The following is an 11,436-nucleotide window of genomic DNA, read 5'->3' as shown; positions in this document are numbered from 1 at the left end:
ACAGTGTGGGAGGAGGGTGGGAGATGGCAGAGGGTGAGATAGGGAATCAAGGATGGGAAAAAAAGGCAAAATATACAGAAAACAAGAAATGGAAAATGATTTGTTGACAATAACACATATGTTGATGTGCTTGATTGAGCCAATATACAGTGTATTCTCAATGGAAAAATCTCATTTTGTATGGTATAATGATGTACAGTGAATGAATGTAAATAAAGAAAGAAAAAAATGTAATATAAAAAAAAGAATAATCACATTTAATGAAAAGTCTGCCTGAGAAAATAAAAACTCACATAACCTGAAAAAAAAAGAAGAAACATTATTTTTAGAATGTTACCAGAAACAAAATATTATTCATCAAAAATAAGTTTAAAAAGAATTTTCTTACAAGGGATTCTATTTAATGGTCCTCCTGCAACTTCAGAACAAAGCTGTTCTTATTTCATGCAACCTACAATGTTGTCTTCTCTCAGCATTATTAGTCTTTAACTTGAACACATTAGGACTCCCTTGTTCCAAAGTTGGTATCAATTCTTTTAGGCAGGATTTTCTATAGCAGGAATAATTAAGTCGTGTCACTGGTAGATCAAACAAACTATGAAGTTGCTAAGAGAGAGAAAAAAAATTACATTTCATCTGCATTAAATAGCTTAAAATGTCTTCCATATGTGATCATTTTTTCACAGTGACAATCTTACTCTAGGGTACAAGAGAAAGGAACAGAAATTGCATTAGCAGGAAAAATTCTATTCTACTTTCATCATCAGAAAATTTGTCTCATCAAAAAAGACTCAGACTCAAGGGAATAAATTTAATTGATGTCTAATTCTCCCATCACTTTTTTTTTCTTTTTTTAGCAGTATTTCTATTAGAAACCCTATATTATTTGGAGAGATTCAGAGTGCTTAAAATTCATGGGTTATAAATAGTCTCTTATTTCATCAACTCCGCCCCCCGTTTGTATTTTTAATTATGAACCTTTGATTTCAAGGGATCAAATATGAAGCACCCCAGCCACAATAGTGCAACTGAAACACAGCATTCTGCAATGTTGGCTCTGTTGGGAAAGTCTTGGATTCACGTTCCAGAGCCTCCCTGGCCACATTAGGTACACGCATATTGTGATCTGGGATGATTAGCCCTAGGGAGGAACACACTGTGAGTACACTTTTGGGGATGCCTCCCCCACTTCATCTCTTTTGAAAAGGAGCATATAAACTCCATCCTAGCTTCCGCACATGTATCAGAGCAAGCCTGGTGAGGATTGTGAAAGAATGTGAGTTCTGACTAGCTGCCCTGCACCAGGCAATTTGACAGCATTTCTATGTGATGGATAATGTGTATTGGTATTTTCCACGTTTCTTCCATCCCCTTTCTGGATGGAAATGTAGAGACCATATTTCCCGTGTTCCTTTATATTATGGTTATGTTCTTAGTGTAAGTCAGGACATATGTTATTTGGAATGTAGAAGTGAAACAGGAGTTCTCAGCCTTCCTTGTCACCTCTTTTCTTCTGGAAACAAGGTCCTAGAAATATTAGAGTTTTTTGTCCAGTCTTCCAACATCCCTTATCTATCCAAAGGGATTATAGGCAATTGTAGCAGCAACAGCTACTATCAACTCTGGGTTTTTATCCCTGGATCACAGCCAGAGCGTGCCTTGAAATCACAGTACTAGGGGAGATCTTGGAGGTAGCAGTACCCTAGGCAGTCAGTTCTGTTTTCTGGGTAGGAGGCATTCTGAGATTCTAGAGTACATCTGTTACTAACACCTAATCCCTGCATTCAATCCCTTCCTGCTTAAAATAGCATATTATTTCTTCACTGATCCTCACTGATGCACTCTGCCTGTCCTTTCAAGCAAAGAGCAAGGTCATTTCAGAGAGAACTCAGCTGGCAGCTAGCATGCTCATTCAGAAAATAAAAGAAACAAAGGAAAGCACATTTATATATTTCATATTCACTTATCACTGTATAATACATATATCTATCCACTTTTATAAACACTATATATATATATATACACACACACACACACACACACACACACATATAGGCTCCTATGTATATATTAATACACACACACACTCATATATTTATCCCTGCTACTAATATGGGTGTTAGTGTAAAGGGTGATTGTACAGGGAAAATTTTTCTTATCATCCCAAGAAAGAAAAAAGGAAATAGGCAGGAATTTACACAGTAAAAAGAGAGTCATAGTCAATAATTGATTAAAAAAAAAAAAAAACTCAAGTATTATTGCATTACTACTTATAGTCTGCTTTAACTTGTGTTTCTTCCTAAGAGTAATAAACGTTTACGTATATGTTAATACATTTTCATTTCCACAGCCACCATTGAAAGCAAAGATAAAACAGTCACATTCATGAAAACTGAAGCAAGTGACTTGCCCAAGGCACAAGGTCAGACTGGTGCCCAGCCTCCTACCCAGCCCAGAATTCCACCACTGAACCAGGAAGAATGGCCTCATCTCACAAACCAGCCCTGACATCTGCCTTTGTTGTATCTGATCTTAAAACAGTACCTAACAGTCACATCAACACAACTGTTCATATTTTCGACACAGCTCAACCACCAAAAATTTAAAGGTATTTAAGGTTATTTTAAGAATTAAAATATGATGGGCTTCATTCAATTACTCAAAGGCCCCTGAATGTCTCTCAATTTCTGCCTCTGTTTCTCCATTTAACCTGTGTGTCCTATGTTTTGTTCCTTTTTCCAGTGCAATTTTTTTTCTTTCTCCATCCCACTCATTTCAATTCATTAACTAGCTGTTGTATAAAATGGAAATTGATATTTCTCATTGTGCTTATTGAATAAGTTTTTGTCTCTAAAAATAGAGAATTGAAACTATTATAATTTTCTCTAAAATCATTGATTTCTTTTCTGTACTTTAGTTAACTTTTAATAAAGAAAAATCTTCCCACTATTTCTCAGAGCTACTACCTATAAATTAAATGTGATACTCATATCATGACCTTACTTCCACTTGGAATCACTCCTAACTTTAAAGGACATTTTTAAGAAAATAATTCTTACTCACAGAATATGAAAATTACATTTAGTGTTGGCAGCAGCATCCCATAAGTGGTTTTTTACCTTTACTTTGTATTTTTGCAGCATATGCTTTAAAGGGAGGTTGTTAAATTATTAAGGTGTAAATTTACAAATAGCAATACAAATAAATAGCAATACAAATAAAATTTGAATTTCTGAATATACTGAATATATATTGGTACACTAAGTGTACCAATTATCCTTATAGTATTAAATTTAAATTTAGTATAAAATTTAAATTACATTTATTTAAATTAAATTTATAGTATAAAATTTAAATTACATTTTAAATTTTAGGAAACATTTAATGTTATATAAGTAGATGTTCTTCCTCATATAAGGAAAGATGTACTCATGAATAAATTTGCATCCACATTATATTACTAGGGTTTTGTTTGCAGCCCAGTGAGTTTAATAAAAACTAGACAATAGAAAACAAAACCAGAAAATGTTTTGTAGGAAGAACAGTGGCTGGTACAAAGTCTCGTCTTATCTTGTCTTCGGGTCCTTTTAAGGCTTTGGCTCACCTTTTATTGCTCCATAATTACTTTGATCTACTGGGCTTTATGAAATTAAACATTTTTAAATAGGCATGTCATATTCCTTTCCGTTTAACTTCAGCCTATACCAGTAGTATTCTGTCTTTCCTTTTATCATGCAGTGCTTGCTATGAAACATGCTCAGATTTGACCCAGGAAAGTTAATTGCCAGCCCATGGAACTGCACCTGAACCTTATCAGTGAAAGAGCACTTTGTAACAAAGAAAGCCCCAGACTGGGTGTCTGGATAACCTGGTCAAGTTTGCATCCTGAACGACCTTGAACAAGCACATCCGTTTGCTGGTTCTGCCTTTCCTCGCTTGGAAAAGAAAGATTTTGGCTTAAAGTACACAGGAGTCTTTCCAGCAAAACAGTCCAGGATGTATTTTCCAAATGTCAGATATAATCTACTAACTGAAGTTACACACTCCGTGAAGGTGAAAAGTAGCTTTTGTAACAAGTACAACTCAAAGGAGTCAACATTTACAGAAGAAACGTACCACTGTATTTGATGTCATAAGAGATAAGAGGTCCCTGCCCTTGGGGAGGGTAAATCAAATTAAGATTATATGGTATTAAGTGCATAAAGCAAAAGATAAATTTACGAGCACAGATCACAAGAGGCAGAATGGCCTGAAATGGTGCTGAGGAAAGGCATGAAATGTCAGAAGTAGCTAATCAAAAAGAATTTCCTCAAGGTGTCTACACTCCCAGTAAGTCATTAGAAATAAAGTTTGAATACCAGGAAAGGAAGGTAAAGTGTTTTGAGTTGAGAAAGAATGTGTGAAGGTACAGAGGCATAAGCAAATGTTTAAATACGAGGGCAACAGACAGAATCACTTAATTATACACAAGGGCTTCCTACCCTGCAGAAATGTACCCTTTACCACATGTGAGGCAATGTGAATGTACTTCTGTCAGCTTCAGTTATGTTAAGATCACATCAGCAGAGAGACTGTCTGCTGTGCCCTGCAGTTCTGATTAACAGACTCCGTCCAGGCACATGTGTACACCCTTGTGGTCTCTGGCTTTGAGATCCAATAACTCCCACCGCTCCCCCAGAACTCACTAGGAGGTGCTAATTAGATACATATGTTTTTCTCCAATTATTTTTTTAGTGTCCATGTAACTTTTCTCATGCTGTCCTGTTTCTTTAGTGTCCATGTAACTTTTCTCATGCTGTCCTTACCATCAAGAGGAGATCCTTAACCAAATGACTGGAAGTGACATCAATAACATTCTCTCCCAGTTGAACCCTTTCCATTCAATGGAATTTCTATTACTATTCTTAATTTACTCATTTTTGTTAGCAAGAATATTGACCCTTGCTATTCTTACTTGACTCATTTTTGTTAGCAAGAATATTGACCCTTTAAAGTTTTTCAGGTTTTTTTCTTTCCAAGTTTCTTTATTGGATTTATTGATTAATTCATTCTATTTTTACCCCCCACACCTAAAACATGTTCTTCCCCCAATAAAATATGCTACTCTTTAGCTAATACTATCCAATGAGGAAGTTGGTTTATTATAGAAGACTACAGAGAAACACCATTTTTCTTATATCATTACAAAGTCATGACAAATCTATGACAAAATTTGCATTTTTATTAGTAGCTATGGACTTCATAAGCAGGTGTGGATAAATGAAATGGTTGCTGGAAGCATGAGAGAAGCCAGGTGATCGGTCCAGTTAGAAAATAAGAAGGATCTCCTCAGGCTGGAATGGTGGTATGGAAATAACAAAAAGACATACATTTAATATATGTACCGATATAAATATTTAAAATTCTCAATAATGCTCTAAATTGGAAGTAGAAGTTCTAAGAATACATAGTTATAACACTAGAGGACTACGAGAATGCTCACGTCCTGTAAGGCAATGGAGAAACGGTGAGGGAAAAAATAGTTAGGGAAAGCAGACTTGGATGGCAAGGATTCAATATTCACCTGATGTTTCCAAAGTGCATTGAGAATTTACCCCCGACAGGCACTGTGCTAACTCCTTGAATGCCGTAGTTGCACTGTGCTAACTCCTTGAATGCCGTAGTTGCCAAGCCAAACTTCATCCCTTTGTGCATGTAGTTTACAAACTATCAACATGTGATTCTAAGTAATCAGTTTGTTCAAAGTGCTACATAAGGAAGTTTACACAGAGGTCCCCCTCTATTCTGATATCTAAGATAAGATCTAGAGGTGAACTATGAAAAAAGAGTCAAGAACAATGTATTTAAATGAGATCCACTCTCGGTGTACTTCACTTGAGTTATTTGGGAAAAATCTCATTATTTTCAAGCAATTCTATGCCAGACAATTCACGTATACTATCTATTCAAATCACACAACAGCTCTGTAGGATCATAGTTATTCCATTTTCTAAATCCAGAAAACTGCAATTCAAGCACATTAAATTGACCATAGTGCCAAGGCAGGAAAATACCAAAGTTAGAATTTGTGCCAGTCTGCCTGCATCAGAAACCTGGCTCTTACTTAGCACATTGACTTTTTATTATTATTATTGTGAAGAAATCTACCTCTATATTCACTCCCCCAACTCTAACTCTGTCCTCAATAAACCCAATTCTCCTTCCTTTCGTCAGCTCTTAAAATATTTAAAGGCAAAATTATATTTGCCAACCCAGCGTTCAATATTGCACCACATTATAAGGATATATGTTTGCATATTCCAATCACAAGAACAATGACCTTATATGACACCTTCTTCCTTGCTTGTTCTTGCTGATAGGGCTGAAAGAGCATATTAAGTTGAGACCTGGTCTGACTTCTACTAGGAAATCCATATACATATCTCAGTACTCTGTCCCATTCCCTTGTACACGCCACATTCCCATTTAGACTCTTTTAACTTACGTTTCTATTTGGCTTCACTGTTGTTATAGCCTCGTGGTTCCTGACATTGATTATCAATGAATATCATCACAGCCTTCTCTGCCTATTCCTTTTAGCCTTTGGTCTCTATTTTTTTAACCTCTACCACCTGACATTTTCAGTTCTCTCATTTGCCTAACCCAGCCTCTCTATTTGCTATTTCTCTTGCTCTTTAGCTACTTCAAAGTACTGCCTCTTTCTTGAATTAAATTCCTACAGAACAGGTTGGATTTTCTGTCCCAGAGCTAATATATTTATTTCACTCAACCTGTAGCCAGGTTTTAATTATAATGCACAAGTAAAATGTGGAATGAAGTTTGGAATGGAAAACATAAGGTGAGTTTGTATTGGAGAAAACACCTGTTAAAAGAATTGGGACTCGTAAGTGGGAAAACAGAGGCCAATTTCTACATTTTTTAAAGTGTATAAGGGACTCAATTTTCCTATCTCTATGAGATGTAAGTAAAATTAGTTTGAAATAATAAAACACAAAAGGAATATCTTTATAGAATTCAAGAAAATTTGCCGTATGCTTTCATGACAAGTAGGTGTTTCATGATTATTTTTTTGAGAGGTTTTCACTATAGGGCTTGTGTGCTCGCCAGACAGACAGAGAGAGACATAGAGACAGAGAGCGAGAAATCACCCCCCAGGTGGGATGGTCACGCTGCAATCCCTTCTCCTCCATTCTCCTCTCAGGATCTTGGGCACGCACGCACATGCGCCCAGCGTGAGTTTTAAGCCTCCCAGTCCGGGATGCGAACAGCGGTCGACTACGTGGGAGTCCAGCGACATAGCCATTATGCTAACTGCTGGTTCCCTGGTGTTTCATGACTTTTAAACACTGGGTTCCATGTTCCTTTTCAGCTTGCAAAGTCGGGGGTTTTTTTCCCACCATACATTAAACCCCATTAACATTAATGGTAAAACCTAATGAGCCTCCTGTTATGTGTGGAGTGAGGCAGGAGTAGAAGCCTCTCAAACTGAAAGAAAATCCCCTCATTGTTCTGCTGCCTTTAAAGTCTACTGCATGACTTCCTCAGTTAAAGTTTCTATACGTTATATTTAGTATCATCAGTAGCATTTTTTACTATTAGAGTCACCATCAATCAATGCTGACCATACACTATAGCATAGATGTGAAGTCAAAATTTGTCTTATTAGTTCTTTCCCCTATGAAACACACACACACACACACACACACACACACACACACACATACACACAGTTCATACCAATTCTAAGAGGGAGTTCTGATATTAGGAAATTCACAGAACCCAAGTAGCTATACTGCCACAACTGTAGCTTTCAACAGAAGAGAAGATCAGAGACAAGAGAACACTGGGGCACTTGAGAACTCACTGAGAGAATTCTTTTTAGTCCATTTCTTCTGAATTGTCTCTCTGGGAGTGCTTTTCTTTTAACTCTATCCCTCTACTTAAAATTCCATCTCGTATGTGTGGTATAATGAGGTAGGTCTGAAACTCACCATCCCTGGAAGACAAGGGTAACTACATGAGAGATTATTTCGTATCTCTTGGGGTTCCCACCTTCTCAATGAAGAAATTCTTCCCCTTCAGAAGCATCAAGGATAAAGCTTCAAGCCTTTTTTCCATCCCACTCACACTCCCCGTGAGAGTATGTCTCCTCAAATTGCTTGTTTGGGAGAAGAGGTTAAGCACATGCATAGGCAAGGTTCCTTTCCTGCCTTTTAGAAGCATGTCCTTTTCCCGCCCCTGTTCTTCAGTATTAAGCACGCCTCTGTCTATAGTACTAATTTTCAAAGTGCAGTCCACATCCAGTAGCATTGGCATCACCTGTGAATTAGTTAGAAATGCAAATTGTCTACCTTCATCCCATAGTCACGGAATCTGAAACCCTCAAGTTAGGGCCTAGAATCCTGTGTCTAACAAGTTCCTCAGGGAATTCTTGGTCCTAAGTTTAAAGAGCGGTCCTTCTAAAGTCTTTCCACTTCTAAACTTCTAACATGCAAATGAATAACCTGTAAATATCATTCACCTACATGTTGTGATTCTGAAACTGGACCCATATTCTGCATGTCCAACAAGGTCTCAGGTGATAATGATGATGCTAGTTCTCGGGCCACACACTGTTTCAACTTTGACGAAACCACTGGAATCACCTGGAGAGCTTAAAAAGTACTAATGATTGATTCTACCCTCAAAGATTCTGACTTAATTGGTCCAGAATTTGGCTTGTGCATCTGGGCCCACTCTGGTTTAAGATCCATGTGATACTTCAGTCTTTAGGTCTATTTTTCACTAGTTTTAAGCCCATAGGGATAGAATTGACCTTAAGCCCCAACTATGAAATTTACTGAAAAATCAATAGCATAATCTGACTCCAGTCCAAGGAGATAAATGCTGTTTCCTCGGATTTATTTGATTAGTACTGTTTTTGTTTTGTTTTGTTTTTGTTTGGTTGGTTGGTTTTTGTTTTGTTTTGTTTTGTTTTCACAAGACTATCAGGATCTATGATTTGAAAAGCCAAGATTGGGATTTAAGCCTAGGAAAAACAGACCAAAGAGATTTCTCGGCCTGCCTTTTAGAAGGTTTGTTCACAGCTTTCATATTATCTACTTAGTTCATCAGAGGAAGAGACTAGGTAAAGGAATTGGACCAACCCTCTGGTTGGTAATATAATATGGATTATTATAATTCATATATAATATGGCTGTGTAATAGCCACCCCTGAGTTCCTTACAATGAGGGAAAAAATAGCAAGGTGATCCCAGACATGGGAACTTTGTTTTCTGTCTCCTTGAACAATGGGCCTAGGAGTTTCCAATCTACTAAGAATCTACCCTATCAAATATTTGTCATATATCTACTTTTTTGAATGATCAGTGTCAGGCACTTTGGTCATACATAATAATGGATATTCATCAATATCCATAATGGATAATGAACAAAGGAAAGTTTCACTTCCAGCACGGTAAAGTAAACAGGCCCACAGATCCTCTCCCCAGTGAGGCAAGCATAATTGGTGAACGTTATTTTTAAATAATCTAGTCTCCACCAATTTTCCTAAGGAAAAGAGAAAATGAAAGAACATGTATTCAAGACAGTCTACTAGTGAGGGGCCAGCAGGTGGCATGGTTATTAAGGTACTGGATCCCACATGGCCAATCACAGCTTGAGTCCTGGGCCCAGTGACTTGAAAAATCACACTGGGCACATGTGCCCTCATGCCCAAAATCCAGAAAAGAGAAAGGGCTGAGACATGGCCATCCTCCCCTGGGGGATGATTTCTCATTTTTCCTCTCTCTGGCAAGTACACACGCCCTATGACAAAATCTAACAAAGTGAAAAAGAAGAAAAAAAGAACTCAGTGAGAACAGTAAGAGTCTATGGCATCTATACCAGTACTCACTTCCTTTGAACAAATGTATGCCAATAAATAAGATAGAAATAATGGACTAATTCTTAGAAAGATATAAACTTTCAAAAATAACTCAAGAAGGAAACCAGCAGTTAGCATAATGGCTATGTCGCTGGACTCCCACATAGTCAACCACGGTTCGTGTCCCGGACCTGGTGGCTTAAACTCACGCCGGGCGCGTGTGCATGCGTGCCCAAGATCCTGAGAGGAGAATGGAGGTGAAGGGATTGCAGCGTGACCATCCCCCCGGGGGTGATTTCTCACTTTCTGTCTCTATGTCTCTCTCTGTCTGCTGTCTGGCGAGCGCACGTACCCTATAGCAAAAAAAAAAAAAAAAAACTCAAGAAGAAAAAAATCTTAAAAGAATAACACAAAACTGAATTAGAGATTAAACACACACACACATACAAAACTATCCACAAAGAAAAGTCCCTGTCCCAGATGGCTTCATTAATAAATTCTAGCAAACATTTCAAGTAAAACTAATAGCAATTTTTCACAAACTCTTTATAAAACATTGAAGAGGAACACTTTGAAACTCAATTTATGAGGTCAGTAATACCTGATACCAAAAACAGAGAAAGACATACTAGAAAAGAAAGCTGTAGATTTTATCATATTATATATTATATATAGTATATTATATACTATCTTTTCTGTTTGGAATGAAAAAATCCTTCATAAAACCCTAGCAAAACAAATCCAGCAACAGGTGAAAAGATTATACCCATGACAAAGGGATTTATCCAAGGAATCCAGATACATTTAATATCCAAAATTTAACTAATTTAATATACTATATCAATAAAATAATATGATCAATAGAATAATATATCAGTAGAATAAAATCTATATTATCCTTTAATAGTCTCAGAAAAAGTATTTGGAAAAAAATCCTACATCCTTTATAGCAAAAACTTTGAACAAAAATTCAAAGGGGTTTTAGACAGTAGTGCAGCAGTAGCATAGCTGGACCTGTATGGGAGAGTCCCTGATTTATGACCTGAGACCTCCCTATGCACAAGAGGTCCATGCACACACACATGCAAGAACCCTATGGGAGCAATCTTTCTCTTTCTCCCTCTTTCTCTATGTATGTGTCTCTCTCTGATGGAAAAGATAAACAGATAAACTTTTTTTTTTAAATAAGAAGGGCCTTCTCAACCTGATCTATTTGATGCAATCCCTAATTCCCAAAGGATTTTTTGTTTTTTTGCAGAAATTGGCAAACTGATCCTAAAACTCATATGGAGGTACAAGTGATCAAGAAGAACAAAACAATCTCTAAAAAGAACAAAGTTGGAGAACACATACTTCCTGATTTCAAAACTGACTACATAGCTATGGGAATCAAGACTGTGTTCCTGGCATAAAGATAGAGTTGATGGACTAGAATTGAGGATTCAGAAATAAGTCCGTACATTTGTAGACAATTGATTATCCATGTGAGTGCCTAAACAATTGAATGGGGGGAAGTGGTCTTTTCAACAAACAGTGTAGGGCAAAATGAAGAAGTCTATGTAAAAGGATAA

At 37.0% G+C, this 11,436-nt stretch overlaps 1 pseudogene; it reads left to right on the top strand.

Moving 5' to 3' along the window:
- The window catches only part of LOC102503171 (phosphatidylinositol transfer protein alpha isoform-like), a 34,269-nt pseudogene that overhangs the window by 10,929 nt on the left and 11,904 nt on the right, over positions 1-11,436 (top strand).

This window comes from Tupaia chinensis, unplaced genomic scaffold (assembly GCF_000334495.1).
Source record: "Tupaia chinensis unplaced genomic scaffold, TupChi_1.0 Scaffold000111_1, whole genome shotgun sequence".
Lineage (NCBI taxonomy): Eukaryota > Metazoa > Chordata > Mammalia > Scandentia > Tupaiidae > Tupaia > Tupaia belangeri.
The sequence above is the reverse complement of the archived record's forward strand: the minus strand, read 5'-3'. Positions and strand labels throughout refer to the sequence as shown.